Raw genomic sequence first — 23,245 nt, 5'->3', positions numbered from 1 at the left:
CATCCAACCATCATTAAGCTCTACTCATCAAATGGTAGAAGTCCATTTGCATCGATTCATCCATACATTAGTATTTTTCTAAGTGTAAAGTTAGATGACCTACATCAGAGTCACCCAGGGTCTTTCTAAAATGTATCTATGTGAGTCCTATTCAAGATCTACACTATCAGAATCTCTGAAGTTGAACCCTGGAGAATGTGAATTTTCAACAAACGCCCCCAGAGGTTCTCTTGAACAGTGTTAAAACAGTATTCATGTCACTTATTAAAAGGCTGTAAGGCAGACTTTATTCAGGGGACTACTGGGATGAGGTTTTGCAATAGGGGACAGAGCTTAACTCTGAATGCACATGGACTAGTGGAAATTTATAGCCAACGAGCAGGGTGGAGGTCAGTGGATGGAAAATTATTAAGAGGAAGCATCAAAAATAAGGAAGATTCTGGACAAACTAACTTGACAGGAATTTTGCTAAAGTCAGGCCAAGGTGATAAGATACTAAGGGTGGAGAATAAGAAATCTGAATAGATATCGAAGGTAGTCATACCTCGAGGGGGGGGATAAGCAATTTTCTAAGATATCAAAGGTGGGGAATTTTCACTATATGATCCAACAGAATTTGTGCTAACACTGAACTAAAGGGGCCAATAACAGAGTTCCCTGTGAGGTCCAGTCAAAAAAAGGCCTCAGGGGAGTTTGGCTAAAGTTTGGTTAAGGAAACAGTCTTTTTCAACGTAAAAACCAAAGTTGAGGTCGTCTCTAAAATGGTAATTCAGTGATGCTGCACTCCAGGGAATATTAGGCAATGTCTACAGACATTTTTGATTGCCACAGCTTTGGTTTGGGGACAGGTGCTGCTGGATAGAGGACAGGGATGCTGCTAAACATCCTATAATACACAGGACAGTCTCCACAACAACGCATTATCTAGATCAAATGCCAATGCCGTCATGGTTGAGAAATCTTCTACAGTGACCAATAATATGCAACGGCAAACCTGTAGAACACACTGAGATTTCTGGCTTATTATCTACTGAACACAGACTATTTACCTGAATGGAACAGGGAATAACATTTTGGCTTCAGTTTCACCTGAAAAACGTATCGATACATCTCTTTCACATTTGAAAACTTTGAACTTAATTTTCCATTTTAATAGTTCTTTTACAGGTAATGGCAGGACCAGCTTCCTGGTGTGCAGAGTGTACAGTCCCACAGGACTCCACACTTAGAAGAACCCATGCTAGGCTGAATGGTGTGCTGCTGTTGCTGTCTGCTGTCTTAATAATTATTTAGCAAGGGGTCCCATATTTTCATTTTGCACCAGGCCCTGCAGATTATGTAGCTTGTTCTGGGCAATGGTATAGTTCTATATAAATTTTTATTTGATTTTAAATGAATTATTCTGAATAACATATAATTATATTACAAGGACAGTCTAAGGACTTATTTTGTTAAGGTAAACTTCAAAATTTATTTAGAAAGCAGTCTGAAAATCAGATAGTGCTGAGGGAAAAATGATTAGTAGTTAAGGAATTTTAATTCATTTTATAGAAAATTCAACAAAGACAACTCAAAACTAAAATTAAAGCTAAATGAGGAGGGATGAGAATTGTGAACACACTGAGTAGTCTGTTCCACTCTTCTTCAAAAAATAATATAAACTAGAAAAGAAACTGAACTGAGAGAAACATTTAGATGACTCTCATCCATAACTATCTGAGTTTCCGTGCATGAAGAGAAGCAAGAAAATTAAGAGAACTTTGGCAGAAACTGTGCCACAGGAAAAAAAAAAATGATACTGCCTTTTGTTTCCATTCTATGTCACAGGCCTTCCTCTCTCAGGTGGTTGAAAGAGGCTATGAGTTACAATTTATAGCTTTCTTTGGGTAGGAAAATGTGAGCACTTAGACAAAGAATTTGGCTCTGCAAAATTCAAAGAGTTTTGATACAGCATAAGGTATATGAGATCAAACTCAAGGGAGAAGCAGGAAAAAGTAACGGGTATTAGGCCAAAGTTACCAGATTATAATTTACTTGGTGAACATTAACATTTACTCTATTATTTTGTTATTTTTATATAGAATATTTTATGTTTGTAATACCTAAGTGATGTCGTAAGTTTTTGTGTGAAAATATTTAAAATAAGCACAGGAATTTTACAACCCAGAAATTTATACATTCTAGCTATATGTCCTGCCATTATTTGTGATTCTGCATTCAACTCACTCAAACTTTAAAGAGGGTGTTCCCAGTTACTGAATGTCAACCAAATTTGCTTGCTAGCATTTTTTCTTTCTGTTATTTTTCTGAGAAAAATTCTCGCATATTTGTGATCCTGTTCTTAAGACACTTTTAAGGGACCGCTTCTCTTGCCTTCTTTGCTTATAGGTGTTCTCTATTTCTACTTTGACTTTAAACTTTTTGAATCAGCACAACAAAAGTTGAATATTTTCAGGACATTGATCTTTTCTCCACTTTCAGGCAATGGACCAGAGCTACAGGAATAATCATGATGGCTTTCTTCTTTAGAGTGCCAGGCTGTGGCTCGAGGTCTTACACTACTACTCAACGAATTCAAAGAATGAACCAAATCTATAGGTGGTACTCACACCAGGTTTATATCTTACAACCTAGAGGAAGATCGCATGCCATTAATGCCTCACTGGCTACCAGCTGGATCTGGTGCTCCATTCTGTATTCTCCTTTTAAAGTCCCTAAGAACAGGCTGCTATTCTTGAAACTCTTGCCAATTGCCTTGATAAATAGAGGCACTCTGCAGTCTGCTACGGAACAGAAATATTCAATGGGAGTTTTCAGCGCTCCATCTTTAAAATCCACTCTTACTTCTGCAAAGGCCCTGCCATGTTTCCTATTATCATTTTGTCAACAGACATCTATCAAACATCTACTTTGAACAAAGCACAAGAGGTAGCTGGCTAGTTTTCTAAAATACATATCAGAATACAAGGTCTGACAAAAACGAACATATTATTTAGTATTAATAGTGCAGTAAAATAATGAAAGCAGTCAAATATTGCTAATGAGAATTAAATCTGCACAATCTTTCTGAACAAAAAACCAACAATATGTATCAAATGTTCTAAAGAGCAATTCTATTCTTTGGCCCACTAAATTTATTTCTGGATATCTATTAGGGAAATAATCAGATATATAAACAAAAATTGTCCTTGCCTTCTTGAATTTAGCATTTATGATACTGTTGAAAATGGAATAAGCTTAAATGCCACATATTAGAGAATGATTAAACATGTCAAAATGATTTAAAATATTATATAAACAGTAAGTTATTTAATGGTAGAGTGCATTTAATATAATATTAAGAAATAAGACTTGAATATATATATACACATATATATGTTTGTGTATGTATACACACACACACACACACATTTTTAAAAAAGAAGGAAAATATATGGTCAGGCTTCAGTTAAGGAAATGGAAGGTGCTCTATGTATTCCAGGTGTAAAGGGTTTCACTTCCCCAAAAGGAGCTGTTGCAATTCTCAGTAATCTTGGAGAAGCTCTAAACAACTGTCTCAGTCAACAGCAGCCAGGTGGGTAGTTTTTCACTGGGAAAGGCATTTTCAATCTCATGTGTGCTCCTGACTCTCTCTGCCACTTCCTCCAAATAACAACAGCCTCTCATTTTCTTCTGTTCAAATCTCCTGCCTCTCACTTAGGTAACTCTAACCTGAATTCACAGAAAGAAGGAATTTTGGGAAATACATTTCTCAGCTTCTCTGAGGCGACTTCAGAAGATGATGGTGAAACTGCTGAATTCACAACCAACATTCCTGAACAGTAATAAAATGTGAGGTTTACAGAGTTTATTTCTAGATAATGGAATTTAATGGAGGAGGCTGTTAGAGTCTTCTTACTAATTCTCCTAGTTTCCATATCTTTCACAGGTTGAGTAAGTTAGTTTTATAATCAGAAAAAAACGTATGTTTAAAATGGGTATGGGCAGTGACATAGAATATTTGAAATTAGGGCTCTTGAGGGAAATTCAGATTTTTTTTTTTTTAATAAAGCAAGTCAGCATCTCAGAGGTTTACTGCGTACTTCCTGAGAAATCTCATCTGTTGCTATCTCAAAACCCAAAACACAACCATTTCTTCACTTACAGATACACTGTTTCTGCTCAAATATTAGCAGAAAATATTTGCTAGGGACCTGCAGAAATAAAGCCACTCCTACTCCTACTATGGAAGGTAACCTTAGGAATCAGGCACTCATCTCATATCCCCATCTTGACAGTTCAGTCACACGTGCAGCAGTCAGAAACAGGACAGGGGAGGCAGGGGTTGTAATGTGGATCTCAGCTCATGACACAAGACTTTTCTCTTTGTCAGGACTTGGATTTAGGATTATGAACCCAGGAGAAATTCTACTAAATATTTTAGCACACAGCCTCCTGGACAGAGCTATCTCCTCTGAATTCTTAACTAAACTCTACTCCTGCTGGGAGGTTGACTTTGGGCAGCAGTGACTAGAGCAGGGACCACCCTAATTCTATCAACTGCCCTGAGATGACACAAAAGAAATATTTAGGGGATTTCAATGTACTTGAAGAAAGTAAAATCTACCAAGTATGCACATAAAATTGCATGTGAATAATTGCGAAACGTTACACATTGTGAATGCTAAGGCATTAGGTAAGTGCAGGTCCTCTGGGCTTTAAGAGCTAATGATGAGAATCTAGCTGAGGGCACTTAAAGGAGTCACTTAGCTCTTTGCAACCTCCGATTACTCATCTGTAAGGTAAAAGTGTTCGATTACATGTTTGCAAATTTCTCTTCCAGCTCCGGCATTCTGTGGCTCTGTGAATCCGTCACTGCCAGGTTCTGGACGAAATGCCAAACTTGGAAATACTGTCTTCAGTTCCCCCTACTCTGCATCTTATTCTCCTCTTTCTGCTCTACTGCCCCTAGGCCATGTCCCAAAGCACTCCTTTCTTGGGATTGTTCCAACCGTCTTCTCTTAGTCAGAGTTCATCAGCTCAGTGTTTCTTCCATATCTAATATGATACATAATGTGTGCTGCTGCGATGGTGTGAACTAATGAGGTAAAGGCTTGCCAGATGGCGTATTTGCATTTTAACAGGGGCCTGCTGGAAACAATGCCTTAGTAGAAAGGAGTGCTATAATTGGTAAGAATGCTATCAAACAAGGTAGGCCTTTAAGGAGAAAGACCATGTATAATAAAAAGGTAAGTCAATCAGAGTTTATCAACCTGAAACTGTATTCCTATTTTAAGCTCACAATACAATGACAGGGATATGATTTTTGTTTTTTTAACCTTTAAGGCATTTGAATTGTACTCAAAAAGAAAATATTTTCTTTCTTTGGGTGGCAAATATTCATGTTTTTAATGAAGCTACTAAACACAAGAGAACTAAGCTAATGTCACACTCTGATTAAAGGGTAAACACGATGCTAAGCCACTGCTAAAATAAAAGACAACCAGTGGATATTGCAGCTTGTATAAAAAGACATTTTCTAAATACTATGTTTCATTTTGATTCACAGATTGAGGTTGGTATATAATCTGAGGTGTGACTTAAAAACTTCATGTAAAATTAACACAAGTACAAATGACATGGTTTTGGAATTCTGGTAGCATACAGTTAATTATATATTAAAATAAATTTTGCATACATGCAAATACCTTTTGTTTAGTGGCAGATATCCTCAAGTATTACAACATGAGTTAGTTTTACTCTGAATTCTTTTAGGTAACATTTCTTAGGATCTGCTTCTTAGATGTACTGTAGTATTATTGACTCCGAGTTGGAGTAACGGTAAGCAGAATCAATGTGAGGCAGAATATGAAGGTTCTGAATAGCATCTAATCCTTCAGTCCCCGTTTTATTTATTCTTCTCTTTGTGCAGGTCTTTATTCTCTCCCTTACGAATTTTTCATACCTCAGTCAGGGCACTCTATGTTTATTATGTATATGATCCATCTTTATTGATCATTATAGTATGTATGGTAAAGGCACTTCTGCTTTATAGAGAAAATCTCAGTTAAATATAAGGCCTGAGAAAGTCTTGAAAGAGCATCCATGAGTCAGAGCCACAACTGTCTGAGCAGAAATAGCATGAACTTAAGGACAATAATACTTGAATTCTAAGCCCTAATATAGATCATAGGTCATGTTGGCCTGCTTTGTCTTATATCTTAAACCTTGCAAATCGCTTAGTTGTTTGTCACAGTTTTTGTCAGTTATTGACAGTGTTTCTAAAAACATCGTTTCAATCGTTTTTAGCATTAAAAAAAAAATATGTGTATGATGTTCTTCCGTGAAACTCACAGATGGAGAATCTTTTCATATAATGTTTATGAGGTTTTCTTAATCTCTAAATTATGCTTATTCATGCACTCATTCATTTATTAAAATCATATTAATTTTCTAATTTATTTAATAAATACGGCCCAAATGGCCTAACCTGTGCCAGACAGTGAGTCTTAACCTTTCCTGCAATTTGTTTCAAAACTGTTCCCCACACCTCTTTTAAAACTCATTGATACTGTTTTTAATTTAAAAAATTATAAAAACAAAAGAATAAAAATTAGGACATATTTTAGTTTTGAGGTAATAATAAAATAATACATAAAAGGTGTGTGCTTTAAACATTTTTAAAGTTAACCAGTTCAGTGGTTTTCCTACTACTACATTGTTCAATACTATTCAAGAAATGAGGAACTACTTTGGGAATTGCCATGTATATTTTATCACTCCTCTTTAGGCAGTTGTTAGTTTTTCTGTTGATGTATAATAGTGACAATTCTCCTATGTCAAATATTACAAATAGTATCTTGTCCAATAAGGCAGAATTCTTTTTCTCCCCTCTTGAGAAAAGTATTGATTGGTATTTCTTACATTTTCCTGGAAAGGAGGGGACTGGTTTGACTAAGGAGCCCAGAGGTCTTTTGAGAAGAAAGAAATTAGGAACCCAATCTATTATCCCAAAGATTCTAAATTATTAACATCCATCAGACTTGAAGCAGGTGACTCTGACACAGAGACAAGAAAAAGTGAAACATGAAAAACAACCATGGACGTAAAAAGTGAAACAATCATTAGTTCATCCTGCATCAAGTCTAGGGGTGAAAGGAGGATATTTTGGTATCCACAAAATTGCAGACTCTAAATCCTGCTCAGCCACGGCCTACCAAAGGACATGCTCTCTCCTTGAGCAAGTGTTCACATGGCTGAATCTAATGTGCTGCTATGTAGGGAATCCAGGACTATTTGGCAGTATAAGGCAGTTGACAAAAAACAATGGGCTTGGGGAAAATGTTCCCTCCCAGAGCCTGAAGGATCTAGGGTAGCCTGAAATAAAAGCAATCCCCTAAGTGGGCAGGACTAAAACAAGCAGCTCAGCCCTACCACCAATTGTGGGACGTGATCCTCTGGCAGTGTGATGAGTTCTTGGAACTTTCAGTGTTTTGTCTGCCTCTCAAGGAGACTTATACCCGTGTACCAACTCTTATAGGAAGGTTGTCACAACCCAGCATTAACTCTTGGATAAAATTAACAGTGCTGTGTTTCTTTAAGAGTGAGATGAAAGTAAAGGCAGAAATGGCAAGGGCTTGAGTAAACTGAAGGCCTCTTTGAACAGTTTGAGTTTCAGCAGCAAACAGTACTTGCCCTTTGAATGTGAGTAAGCAATTAGGCTTGACATCTTGGGAGACAGAAACACTGAACTTTGTGACATTCTGGACAGTTGGGTGGAGCATGCTATAACCTGGGATACCTTTAGGGACAGTAATTTACACACCCACACTCTAAAATAGAATACTCCTGTTTCCTATGTACGTAGTTACGTTGCTAGTTATAAAAATGGAGCTAACTGAAAATCAAATACTCAAGTTTCACTAACTTAAACTTTACTCAGGTTCAGGGATAGACTGGTGTCTCAAACCACCATCACTGACAAAGTTAAAATGAAATGGATCCAATACTGTCACACCAGTTACTACATCAGTACTTCATTTTCTAAAACAAATGCTCCTTCAGGAAATAAAAATTTAATACAAATATATTTTTTAGAATGTTTTGTCAAAATATGTAGTTCTTTTAAAAATACAATGGAAAGTTTCTCTTTGTATTCTAATGTGTTCTTCCCACTTATCTGCATACATTTATTGACCTCACTTAGGAAAAAACTATATTTTCTAGAAGAAGGATCAGCTTTCTTTTTTGCTGTTATAAACTAAAATATAATTTTTACCCCTTTCAAAAAACCTTAGTAACTATCTCACTCCAGGAGAGCCACCGCACAGGAGAGCCACCTTGTTTGTCAAAGGATCATTTGCTTGGTGTCTATTTCTCCAATAAAACCTCCAGGGAGACAAAAGTTCAGAGTATACCTATGATGTCATTTACTGTGCATAGCAGCAGAGAAAATCTATAAATTCATGCAAAGTCTACGTAGCAGGTGCATGAAGGTACAACATTCATTGTGTGATCATGATACTTTCCTCCCAGAGACATAAAAAAATCCCAGTTGGTTTTTCTAGCCAACCAGAAGCAGCCTTGGCTTCCTGAAGAAGTCTATGATATGACTAACAGATTGATTCCTTTTATATTAATCACATTTTTTCAAAGCGCAATAACTGCTCTGTGATCACTTTCTTCTTTGCTTATTCACACATATTAGTAACTTAACAGATCATTAACATGAGTTGACTCATCAAGCTGTATATACATTTTACGAGGACAAGCTTTGATAACAGAGCATAACATATTCTGTTCCACCTTATGAACGGAACAAAGGAAAATAAGAACAAAGAATCCTACTGATAAGAATAAAGGATCCTACTGAAGCTTCACTAGTGCATCTGATGTCAGTAAAACTTCTAATTGCAAAAAGCTTTACTGATTTTTTTTTTTGTATGAGATTTTGTTGCCTGAGCAGAATGTAAGCATTTGACCAGCGCTATGTTAAGAGTTATTTAAATAACACAAATTCAAATGTCCCTAAAATTCTACTATTGACAAAGTCTTAGTTATTGGTGTCAAGGCCATGCCCAGCTACACTAATGGATAGCTTCTGGGAATTTTCTAACGTGTTTGTTGGCTGGAGATGTATAACAACATTGTGGTCATTGAGCTGTATCAAGTTTTGAAATACAAGTCCACAAGCAATGAACACAGCTCTAAGTTAATTTCAATTCTTTGATATGGTTCATGAAAGTATTCTGATAGCTGAATTTTGGTGTGAAAGTACTATATAAGTAATATATAGCAGTTAACTCATTAATTATGTACAATTCATGAAATATCCCAAAACATGGTGGTAACCAATTTAGACTGTGACAGAACAACTCAACATAAGCAGTTCCGCACTGTGTAAAATTTAACAATGTGCTTAACTCATTGACTTACATTTTTATTCAGCAGGTTGTACATAAGAAAACAGAGGCACAAAAAGATCATGTTGTTTAAAGGAATATAATTGGGATTCAAAAACAGTAAGCTTGACCTACATCACAACATCATACTGCCTCTCAATGCACTAAGTTACATACTGTCAAGCTGCAAATTGGAACAATTTTTTCCCATAGAGTTATGGTTTAATTTTGTATATTTGAAGATTTGCTTTTTATACAATCTAGAATAACTCATATCCCAGAAGAAAAATTTAGTAACTACTTTCAGTACATTAAAACCTGTTCAAGGATAAACAGATACAATTATTGCCTTCAACAAATTAACAATTTAGCAGAGAACCAGACAAATAATCAAAAAATGAAAACACAGTAAGAATCAGGAGGCGGGATGGTTCTGAAGGCTTCTTCCATAACTAACAAATGATAAATCTAGACAAATATATCTCACCAGCTTTTAAACACTTCCTCCCAATATCTATTACTTTATTGTCCTGTTGTCTTATTTCTGTGAGTGGGGAGCCCTCTATGTCTGGTATAGCTGTTCAGAACTCATATACAAAAGTTTCTCATTTCTCCAGTCTATACTGTGTCATCAGAGATGTTCTATGATTTAGTAACACAGCAATTCCTTCATCCTTAATGCTTTGCACTTCCTAAGATTACCTCTGAGAACAGAAGCAGCTACTGAGTTTTAGTCATTTTAAAACCTTTTAGTCAAATCAGAAATACATTGGGATGTACAGTCACCCCTTGGTATCTATCCATGGGAGATTGGTTCCAGGATACCAAAATCCCTGCAGATACCAAAATCCACGGATACGCAAGTCCCTTATGTAAAATGGCTAGTGCACTCGACTCTCCATATCCACAGATGCAGAAGGCTGACTGTCATTATAATTTGTCATTTTTCAATTTATTACAATAACATTTTTAAAATTCTTCACACTATATTATGTAATGACTTGCCTCATATTAACAATTGTACCTTTACTTATCTCTTTTGCTTCGTATGATTCAGTTGTTTTCTAAATACTAACTTCATATTATTATGGCTCTGAGGAGATAATTAAAATGGATAAAATTTTATCCATAAAAAAATCATAACACTGCAGGATTTCTGTAAGGATGATTCTTGAAATGACATTTGTTTACTCTCGCATCTAATATGAAAATGGAATATTTATTCAATATTTTCTGATTTTGTAAGGGAGGTTTGCTAACTTCTCACGGTCTCCCTTTCCCTTATCCCCACCAAGTAAACAAATGGAATGATTTAATGTATTTTTTCTGAAATTAGGATGAATTTTACGGCTACATCTGTACTTTTCAAATTAAATAAATAAAAACACATTTTCTCTTTCTCATCAACTCTGCATTTGTTGAATTTATTCACCCATATACTGCATCATAAACACTACAGAATAATCAAATGTTTTTATTTTATAGTCCTTGACTCATATAAACAAAATATGCTTAAAAAGGAAAAATACAAGAAATTATGACAATAAAGCTTTTTTCCTAGCAGTTCTTCAGGAAAAAATCATAAATATAACCATAAATAGTCCATAGATATCCCACTTATCATTGATTAGTTTCCCTGCAGAGTTCACCTGAGTATAGGACCAACTTTAAACCCTAGTGAAAGCTCTATTATAAGCAAATTTGGCCCTGAGAAGGAACTTTGAAAATAAAAATATTTTAGTTCTAGGTAAAAAGAGCATGCTCACCATTAATTTCTAATAAACTATCCCCAGGCTTCTTCCAAAAATACATAGCAATCGTCCCTCCAGCAGAATAGTTATGAATTCCTTGTGCCAGAGCCCTGAGGTACTAGGGTAAAAATGCACTGGTGTCAATAAATTTATATTGAACATTGAAATTTTAATACTTGAAGGCTTAATTTTTTAGAATACCCTAGGTTCTAGAAAGAAAGTTGAGACAAATGAACTTTACAATCATAAATGTACTATATAATCTTAAGAATGAATCATGAACCACTATTAAGGTTTATTATATGTCTACAGTAATCAAGAAAGTCTGATTTTGGCAGAAGGATAAACATTTAAATACATGGGACAGAATAGAGAACCCAGAAAAAGACCCAAACAAATATCCTCAACTAATTTTTGACAAAGGATTAAAGCAATCCGATAGAGGATTTTTCACACAAAATCCTATACATGAATATTCACAGAGGCTTTATTATAATAGCCAAATACTGTAAATAACCCAAATGCCTTCCAATGATTGAACAGTTAAACAAACTGGTACATCTATACCATGTGTTATTATACAGCAATAAAAATAAATCAACTGCCAATATACACAACAACCTATGATGAACTTCAAGGGAATTTTGCTGATGAAAATAGTCAATCCCAAGAGTTTACATACTTGAAATGACAAAATTTTAGAAATGGGGAACAGATTAGTAATCGCCATGTGTTAGGGTAGGGTAAGGGAAGAGAAGTGAGTGTAGCTATAAAAGGGCAACACAAGGGGTTTTTGTGGTAGAGAAACTGTTTGGTATCTTGACTGTCACAGTGAATATATAAACCTATACTAGTAATAAAATTGCATAGAACTAAATACACCACACACACAAACAAATGCCCCTATATATACAAATACACAGACACACAAATGAATACAACTGGAGAAATCTGAATAAGATAGCTGATTGTATCAATCTCAATATCCCAATTCCAATCGCTGTATTGCAATTACTATAGTTTTACAAGTTATTACTGTTGGAAACTGGGTAAATCTCTGTATTATTTCTTACAACTACATGGGAATCTACAATTATCTCTAAATAAAGTGGTTAATTTTAAAAGAAATTACCTGTGACTGTGTAATCCTATTTCTGGGATATATCCACAGAAGTATATAAAAAAGGATAGAATAAAATTTATTTGGCGTTGTTCAAATGGAAGAGATTTTAAAAATAACCTAAAAACTCATCAAAGGAGGAATGGTGCATTTATACATCTCACATAATGTAGTTATTAACAACAAGTTAAAAGAATGGAGTATCTCTAATGAAGGGATACAGAAAGATCTGCAAGACAGGTTAAAGAACAAACAACCTGTATAGAGTGAGCCATTATTTATTTGGGGGAAACAGATGGCATGGAAGAAAACTGACTGACTTGGAAACTGGGGAGAAGAGAATTCTTCATTTTTTAACTGTGTAATTGTGGCAACCATGGACATGTGCTACTCAGGTCTGCTGGTACAGGAAGCACCAGATAGCCACCCTCTGGGTATACAACTACAATCATTAAGAGATCATGTTTTGCCCGGATTACTAGTGCCATCTCCTCTAACAGGTAATTATTTAGTACTTCTTAAACAATTTTGGTTGGAGGAGTTCTTATCAGCCTGGCTAAATTTTTCTCAAAATTACTCTGAAATCAGACTCTTCCTACCAAATCATCCTTCTCCTATCAGCCTTTCAGAATGGACTGAAGGCTCTCCCTCTTACTACTGCTTTCTTCTCCTTTATTCTTCATAGCTCTTTTGTCTCATTAACCTTTCTCTCTCTCTCTCTCTCTCTCTGCCGAGGCCTCTCCCGTACCCCAACTAACACAAAATTATTTTGTATCGTAATTATATATTAGTTGTAAGACTATTAAGGTCACATATTTCAATTTAAAGTCAACATATATTTATGACAGTAACTTGGTTCATATGTTTTTTTTTTAACACACTTCTAAAAACATTTGAGAATTCTCAAATTTTCTTTGAGTAACTGCTCATTCCATGCCTCATATAAACTTGGCAGGATTGTTAGTCAAGGCGCCCAAGCCAACCACCTCTGGAACTGATTGATTTGAGGATGGCATCTCAAAGAGGTCAACTTTTAGTTGCTGCTACTTGGACTTCTAAAGCCTCCCTGGTCCCTGGGCTTCTGGAGGCTGGGCTCTCAAATTATTCTTTAAGTCTATGAGCTACACTCATATCTTTCCAAGAACTTTATTTTTTACTGACAAAATATACAAGTATGGAGATTAAAGTTTCATAAATACTAACATAATACTTTTCTAGGAAATATAAGATATTATCGATAATGTTTTAACCTGCTATCTCATCCATTATGTCTGTGTACGTATTTGTGACCACTGAATGTTCTCATGACAAAGACTATGGAGTATAACCTGTGGGGAACCCTGGATTCAATCCAAATAAAATACCCTTCCTCCTGTTTATTGTCTAAAAGAAGATTTTGCTAAATTTGCCCTTATTTCCTCTGTTTTAGAAAGCCAAACGCACATAAAGTGAGTTTTATTTTTAAAAAAAGATTCCACACTTCAAGATTCTCTACCTCTGTCCATATTATGTCCATAGTCAATAGGGCATATACCAATATTCTGGAGGAACACTTGGCTTAATCAATGTTTCTCATAAGTTTGACACTGACTACAATTCTCCTATTAGAGATTTATTCCTCTGTTTTAACTAATTTTTTAAATTAATATAAAAAATTGACTACTATTTGCAATATTCAAGGTGCTTTGCCTACACTGGTTGCAATACTTGTAACATTGGAAGTGAGATACTCAGTCTTGTTTTAAGTAGTCAGAAACTGTGGCTTAGAGAAGCTAAATAGCTTAGCAAAGGCTACTAGAAAATAAGGAGAAAAATGAGATTAAAATCAATATTTGAATCCAAATATCATTCTATTTCCACTCTAGTAGACTACTTTTCATAAGATGCAGATTCTTATGGGAAGGTTATTAATCCATTCAATCAACATTTATTGAGCACCAAGATTGTGGACAATTCTGTACTAATAAGCACAGTGTAGGGACTCCATGAATCATTCCCATTAGATAGAACAGTCTCCAAAACTTACTAAACACTCAATAAATGTGAACTATATTGAGTTATAATTTAGTTATATTAAGTATGTTGTCAGTCATAAATATTTTACATATAAGTCAGTTTTATTAGGTACTTTCTTCACAATAACTAGCTTTGAGAATTAGAGTGTAATTAGGGGGAAGTGAGTGGAACACTGTTGTTAGAAAGCAGGTCTATGGTGTCCAATACTAGCAAAAGCTCTAGGAATTTGGTTGGATAAAGACCAGGGTAGGAGATGCCACTAAATGCTTGGTGGTTGAGGAAGGGAGTGACAGGAAGAAGAAGATGGAAATTTATGAGAATTCTACAAACCAAAATCCCTTAAACTAAACATATATAAGACCTCTAACCACTCTGAGTCTGCTTCCTAGCTGTAAAAATAGGGGATTAGTTGCTGCTATAATCTCTGAAATTCTGTGTCTAGTTCCTAAACCTAAAACTTTTCATAACTAGATAACAAGCTCCATGAAGGTAGCAACCTTGCTCCTCCACTGCTGTATTCCTAGCATTCACTGTAGTGTTTAGCACACAGTAGTCACTCAACAAATATTTAAAATAATGAACTTGAATTAATTAATGGAAAGTTAAGTGTATGACTCACCTTCACAATTTGATAATATGATAAAAAAATTCTAAAAACTTACTCTGGGCCTCCTAAGTACATCAATGTAAATAATGTATTCATTGATTTCAGCAATTTAGAGTTGATCTTCATATGTTTTTCACTGTGTACTTCTAAAAGTAAAATAATGTTGAGCATGAACCCCTGATACATATTTATTTACTTTAATATATATTATGATATATAATAATATATAATATTATATATAATTATATACATGGATTATATCTGTTTGTATATTAAATATTAGTAATGTCTAGCTTTCTTATTTTTAGTTAATAGAAGTTTAAAATTTTTCTTCCTGCACCCCTGTATACCTTCTGAGTAACGCAAACTCCTAGGTCAGGGCCACAGATACGAATTCTGGACACCAAGGCTTTCAGAAGAGTTAGTCAGCTTTTTAGGATTCAATGAGTGTACAGCATGATTATAACCGCCCCCTTTCCTATTCTAGGGCACTGCTGCCAACATCAAATAGAATCACCAGGTTGTCCCAACTCTGCAATGTTATTCCAGTTAGTGATTGTTCCAAACCCCATAGTGCAATGGAAACTGCACCAGCCTGAGAATCAAGGGTCTTGGACTAGACTTATGACTGATAGCTGAGAAGCCTTCAGCGAGGTCCTTATAACTCTGGGCTCAGGTTTATGATTTTACAACTGACAAAAAAAATTATCAATCCTTATGTACCTAAGGAAATACAAAATATAGCACCCTGCAACGTGTCTGTGGACAAAAGAGCACAAACTATTTAGAGAGAGGCTTAGCACTTGTATTATTTGGTCATTGTTAAGACAGTCAAATAAGTGTAATCAGTCCTGGTGCAACATCCTGGCTTCCCTCTTTCTAAACTACAATGCTTGGTAAATAACTGGTAATAAGTGATCCCTCCAGAGTAGTTTTTTAGAAAGAAAACTGATGGTTTGTACATATAATAATTATCCCTAAACATTATTAAACACCTATTTATCAAATTAAACATTAAAGACTTATCTCCCATAATTTAGGACTTGATTTGATTTTAAAAATCCGGGTTAACAGCTTCAGTGTTTTCAAGCGTACGGATTCATCCAAAATTAAGTTTCTTTACATTAAAAACTATTATGCAAACATATGTAAAGATATTTATTGTCCAGTGTATTCTACCAACTTGATTTAACAGTGTTTTAAAAGGCTCGCTATTCTTCATATGTCGTTATGACAAACTAAGCTAATTAAAATGTATTTGCTTGTATCATCATATAACAATATTATAAAAACAACCACTCATATTGCATTCTGAATTTTTCAAAGTGCTTTCACATAAATTATCTCAATTGTAGTGAGTTACATAGAATTAAATAGCTAGTGAATAGTAGAGAACAAACCAGAAACCAGGTTTTTAGACTTAACTGTAAAAACTCAACAGTGTCCTAAACTGAGCCAATTTCGATCTTGAAACTGTAGACCATCTTTTATAACTGTTGGGGACTGAGGGACATTTATCTCATTATTTAATTAATTTGCTTGAAATAAGGTGTGGCCAAAAGTAACTGGAAATAAAATTGAGAGTTTTTTTTCATAGAGGTTCACATTTCCTATTTTGATGGGAGTATTTTTTTCATGCTAAAATCTTGTTGTGGGAACATCAATCTTTTGCTTTATAGATATTTTTTTCATCTAGAAAATTCTTTTCATCTCTACTCTTTTCATTTCCTTTTGCACTTCACCTTTTCAGATCTCAGGTGAAAATATATACTATCACTCTACTTTGTTTTTATCCCCTGAGAAAACATTTTTATTTTTTCAGTGACACTGCAGCACTGCTGAAAATAATTTATACTATAGTCTAGGCTGCATTATTTTAACATGGAGAGACCCTGTGTATGGATGTGATAAAGCAGGAAACAATCTTATTACGTTTCCCACAAAAGAGTGGAATATTTATCTCTACAGAGAGAAGTTTAAGATTTAGAATTTACATACTATAGGATGAATCATAAACTTAGTCATTTCATATTTATGTCTCTATGAGCTTTCTTTATCATCAAAGTGTTAGAATATTCCTCAAAAATTTCAATAAGTCAACAATGTTGACTAATACTCTTGCCTAATGTACCAGATTGACGAAGAAGTAATTTATACACTTTTTTACATCCGCTAGACCTGGGATCAACGTCAATAGGAGAGTGGCTAGGACAAGAAAATAATTCTCTTATTATAACTCTTGACCTAGTAAATATGAGAAAACTTCAGATAATCTGTATCATTTTTCTTCAGAGTAAATTTCAACCTAATGTATCTCATAGTATTTAAACAAACTCATAAAACCAGGGAATGGTCACCATCATTGTTTTATATAACTGGTATCAAATTTCCTAATTATAAAATACTATATGTTTACAGCTGAAATATGCAGAAAACACTAAGTAAAGCTCAAATAAGAAAAGTCAACTGTACAACTGTCACTCCAAGAAAACATAGGCCCCTGCAGTAACTCTACCAACCAATTCCAGTGAACATTGTCAATTAAAAGGTAGATTCTCTGCTTTCTTAGGAACTTCCTTCTGATTCATCCCTTAACTCTCTCATTTAGAGTTCCCCTAAAAGTCAAGATTTTCTATATTTGTTTCTCTTGAGCACCTATTGCTTCCTTAGAGTTCTTGACATGTATTTAACATCCTTCACTAGCTCTCAATGCTGAGGTAGGCTTGCCTTCTTGTTTACTTCTCCTTAATCATTTCAACCAGGTTAGGAAGAAATAGCCAAAACTATGCTCATGTCACAATCTTCTCTAGAAATCTGTAAAGATGCTATATTTTAAAAAATGAAATTTATAATTTTAGCATTTTAAAGAAAATTATTTATGAACTAAAGAGAAAAATTGCTAATAAAAGGACTAATAAACTTAATACTTTATCACACAAATAAATTTATTAAAAAATTAATAAATAGATCATGCCAAATAAGTAAAATAAATATGCTAAACACAGGTGATATGGGTAGTTAAAAGTCAACGAAGAACCAGAAAAATAGAGAAAAGGGGTTAGGATAGATCATTTAATATATATTAATAGGCTATGTATACTCAAGGGTGGTAATGCAACCTGAAAAATCCAGTCTTTATAACAGAAAGATAAAAAAACAGCAGGACATATGTAAATATTTTTTTCATTTAACGCAAAAATTATCAACAAGAGCAAAGAAAAGCATTACAATCACCTATTAAAAACTTGATGAACATGTTCTCCAAAAACCTATCTATCAAATATTATGAATTATTCCTCAGTAAAAAGTCACAACGCTCTCTTTAGTCATGTTTCATGCAATGTTATACCCCACCACGTCTATTTTACAAGAAAATTAAAATGGATGTGTACAGTCAGTAGACATCTGCACACATAGGAAAAATGAGCCATAGGGGCTTGAAGAATATCTTAGCAAGGAAGTGGTAATGAAGACCAAAAGGTGGAAAAAAAGTAATATATCAACAGCAGCATTTTGGTGTGGTAGTCTGAGTCTACAGAAAGTCCACTGGACTAGTAGTCAGGAAACGTGGATTCTAATTTTGGCTGAGGCACTGCATATCGGTGACTTGGCACAAGTAAGATGATTATAACCTTAAATTTCTCAATCAGCAAATTAAGGAGATTGGACACATCTTCTAAGAGACTATTCTTTTAGCCCTAAACTGTGGTCACGGAAACATTGAAACCTAAAATAACAGGATAGATAATAAAGATAATTCTATAGGAATTCTATGTGTACCTAAAATTGAGGAGTCCTATTGGGTTATAATCTTCAAATTAAAGTGACAACAGCATATTTATTTGTGGAAGACATTAAAAGGTTTTTCTTTTTTTAATTCTATGAATGGAAGTTTCTATAGCTGAATTGATATTTTCCACGTTTTAGATGGCAATTCTATTTCTACGCATGTAAAAAACAACTTAAGTCTTTTATTTTATTACACAACAAGTATATATTAACCTAAACTTCATCCTTTTTTTTTTTTACCACAGCCTTCATATAGACAAATGAAAGCTATATTCCCCATAGGATTAAAATTAAAACTGTTTTTATGATGTAAAATATATGTTTCCCTTTCTTAATATCCTACTGTCCTACTGAGCAGACACTCGCTAGATAAAAAGCACCTCCCTACCCCTCCACCATCAAAACCATAAACACACACACACATCATTTAGGTACTAAGGAGCTTGCTACTGACCTTTGTAGAGACTCCACGGTTTAAAATAATTTCTAAAAATTGTTATTTTATAAAGTACTATTTTTCACCAGCAGGATCACCAAATCATTGGCACCTGGGACATTATCTTGGAATTTCTATTATAACAAGGAAGCAGAAAACCCACCCCAAAAGTCTTTCCCTATATGTTCTGGAAGCCATACCTAGAGAGGCAAGTCTGAAAGACTTTGTCATAGCATCAGATAATTATGAAATCTCACCCTTTAAATCAGTAAGAACATAAATTCTAAACCCACTTAGCTATTTTTAGTTCTTATTCTTATATCCTTGGAAATAATTTTTAAGATATATTCAACATCATGACCGGGTACTACCTCAATTTCTAGTTAATTTTAAAATAATCACTTAAAATTTAGAGTATGATTATGCTTGTATGGCAATTTCAAAATATCATGTATTATGGAATTCAATAGGAAGTACACAGAATCCTACAGACTGCAAGGCATCAAAGGTATAATTTGGAAGAAATTTGACATTACTCAAATGCTGCTCCATATCACTATATGATTCTTTATGGAAGTTAATTTATGTATCACATTGTTCTGCTATTTGAAAGAAGAAATAGTCAAACTTTTCTTACATATATATTCTCAAAATTTTGTCACAGGCATTCAGGATGTTAAACTATTTATAATAGTGTAGGTAAGTACAAAAATCAATCAAATATCTTGTTCCATAGTGTCTGTGTGAGGGACTTGGATCATGTGAGATGAGATATTATCTGGTATAGAAAGGTAGGTAATGAGTAAACTAATAGTGGCAGAGATTCTTTGAAGGACGTTAAGCCTGAAAATAGTTTCATTTGCAGCAAAATGTCACAAAGAAAGTCAAATATTCTAGTATGGTGAAAGAGGGAAGGCCGAATGATGAAAAAATATAAGAGCTACTAGAAATTAAAAATCTGTTGTCATTAAAGAAACGCTAATTATTGAAGTATTAACTAGGCATATATGGGGCTTAGGAGTGATGGAAATATAAGTTCTGGCTCTGGCATAGTAGCAGAGTCCAGTTTAGTTTTCCTTACAATGCCCAAACATTTATGAATATTGATTGCAATAAATCCAATGTCAGAGAAAGTTTTAGAATACATGTATACTCTTCAATATTTGACATATATAACATATACTTTTCTTTAATAATCTTTAATAGTATTTTGTTAAGATGGTGTACTGTGTGGAACAGTCCCTCCACCCCTGCCAAAATTCATGTCTGTTTGGAACCTCAGAATGTGACCTTATATGGACATAAGATGTGTGCAGATGAAATTAGTTAAGATGAGGTCCTCCTGGATTCAATCCAATAACTGCTATCCATATAAGAAGGTATGAAAACATGAAGTCACATAAAGCAGAGAGCACCATATGAGGATGGAGACAGAGACTGAAGTAATGCCTGTACAAGCCAAGGAATGCCAAGGATTGCTGGAAGTCACCAGAAAGTAGGAGAAATGTATGGAATAGATTCTCCCTCAGAATCTCCAAAAGGAACCAACCCTGGCAATACCTCGATTTTGGATTTCTACCTTCCTTAGCTGTGAGAGAAAAAAATTCTGATGCTTTAAACTATCCAGTTTATGGTACTTTGTTACAGCAGTCCTAGGAAACTAACACAGAGCGCTGGCCTCGTGTTGAAACAGGATACCGTCTACGCTATATTGCATAAATGCTCAGGAGTGTTGGGCCACAGGGACATTAAACCAGTGATTTTTCTTTTTTTTTTTTTTGTGGTACGCGGGCCTCTCCCATTGCGGAGCACAAGCTCCAGATGCGCAGGCTCAGCAGCCATGGCTCACGGGCCCAGCCGCTCCGCGGCATGTGGGATCTTCCCGGACGGGGGCACGAACCCGTGTCCCCTGCATCAGCAGGCGGACTCTCAACCACTGCGCCACCAGGGAAGCCCTGATTTTTCTAATTAACAGCTAAGGAACTAGCTTATAAGAACGTTACAATGCTGTACTATAGCAATCTAACAAAATGCATGTGTTAAAATATAAGTAATATTTTCGGAATGATGATGTCTAATGGTTGCATAAGAAATTTTTGACATAGTTTTCTAAGCCCAGATGAGTATATATCACAATCTCTCCATCTTTTGTCATATGAATTTTCCCAGGTAATCACTAATACTGCATATTGCAGGACTTATAATTCCCAGCACTCCTAGAGATAGCTAAAATAATAGAAAATTATCAATATGAATTTTTAATACACAGAAAGTACTCTGCATCTGACAATTCAGAAACTATTTGAGTAGACCAAATATGTGAATCCCTTTGGGAACCAGTAAATAAAGACTTCAGCACCCACATGTTTCTTCTTTAGTATTCAGCTTCCCCAGGCCTAAAATATATGTGCTGACCTCCATCACCTCACTGCCCAAGATGGATGCATCTTTGCTGGAGTTAGCGGCTCAGTCCTCCCCCGGGGCCAATCCCTTATATGATTCTTAAGTCAACTACTGAAACCTGGGAGATAAAATCAGTAGCTTATTTTCTATCTTTTTGCACTGTCTGGAAAACAAATGGCAATTTGGTCTATGTTGATTTCCTATCTGGTTCCCCCGCCAGAGCCCCCATGGTTCCTAATCTCAAGATCTGGACAATTCTTCAATGAAAAAGACAGTTAACTTTTTTTTTTTCTTTGTGATCACAAACTCCTTCCACACACACAAAAAAAGTTCAAATGTCTAATTTCTACTTTCCTTATGTCTTTTTCATAGCACTTCAATAACACTTGAGCCCTGCCTCTCAGGTACTGTTATACTCAGAGATTTTCATTATAGTATATTTCTATACTAAATGCCTACGGTACGTCAGTAGGTGTATGTATGTATATCTGTGTGTGTGTGTGTGTGTGTGTATATATAAAATATTATATGTAGATAATGTTTTTAAGCCAGATAATACTAAAATATTTTAAATATAAAACAAAACAAAAATGAACAATATCTGGAGGAATTTAAAGTAACTTGAAAACCACCTGACCCTTCCCTATCCTCACCTCTCCCTAGACTGTTATAAAACTAGATACTATAGTATGCTTTACTAAGGAGACATTTATTATTTTGCTTATGCAAAGTTGTACCTCCATATTTTTAAAAATAAAAGGACTTACAGAATACTATAACAAACAGTTCTTCAATGCAGACGTCAACTGTGATAAGTATGTGTTATAGCTTAATAGCTACTGGGGTGGGAAAAGGCACTGTCACATATGAAAATAATTGTGGAGAGTAAGTGAAAGGATGCTTGGGGAAGGGGGGAAAGTAGGAAGAAATGAAAGAGACTGAAGAAAAGAAAATGGGTGGGACTTCCCTGGCAGTCCAGTGATTAAGACTTCACCTTCCAAAGCAGGGGGTGCGGGTTCGATTCCTGGTCAGGGAGTTAATATCCCACATGCCTCAGGGCCAAAAAACCAAAACATAAAAAACAGAAGCAATATTGTAACAAATTCAATAAAGACTTTAAAAATGGTCTACAGGAAAAAAAAATCTTAAAAAAAAAAGAAAAGGGGAAGTGAGAACAGTATAAGGAAAGGGAGAGAAGGGTAAAGAAAAGAAGGTAGGAGGAAAAGGGAAAAAAAGAGAATTAAAGAGAAGGAAGAAAGTAGTATAACCACTCAAATAGTAAATATTTGTCTCTATTAAAAAAAAAAGAGGCAGATAGAAAAAGGAGCTATCATACTCAAGATTAGTCAGTTAGGATCTCCATTATGTATTACTTGAGACAGACACTAGAAGACAAGGTAACTGCAGTTCATAGTTGAAGCTACACAATAAATAAATATCAGATTCTCTATGCAACATGGAATTGACCTTTCATGGTAACAGAATGAAACCGAAGAATATTAAAACCAATGATTTTCAAAATGTGGTCCTCAGGATCTGCAACAGCATCACCAGGGAACTTGTTAGAAAAACAAATTCTTAGGTCCCACAGGACAACAACTGAATCAAAAACTGTGGGAGCTGGGTCCAGGAATCCACATTTTACCAAGACCTCTATGTGATTCAGATACATGCTAATGTTTAGAAACCTCTGATTTAAACCACACCTTTTCAGGCAGAGCACTCTGCATGCTTTGTTCAGAC

The sequence above is a fragment of the Lagenorhynchus albirostris genome, chromosome 7 (assembly GCF_949774975.1).
Source record: "Lagenorhynchus albirostris chromosome 7, mLagAlb1.1, whole genome shotgun sequence".
In the NCBI taxonomy this organism is placed as follows: Eukaryota; Metazoa; Chordata; class Mammalia; order Artiodactyla; family Delphinidae; genus Lagenorhynchus; species Lagenorhynchus albirostris.
The sequence above is the reverse complement of the archived record's forward strand: the minus strand, read 5'-3'. Positions refer to the sequence as shown.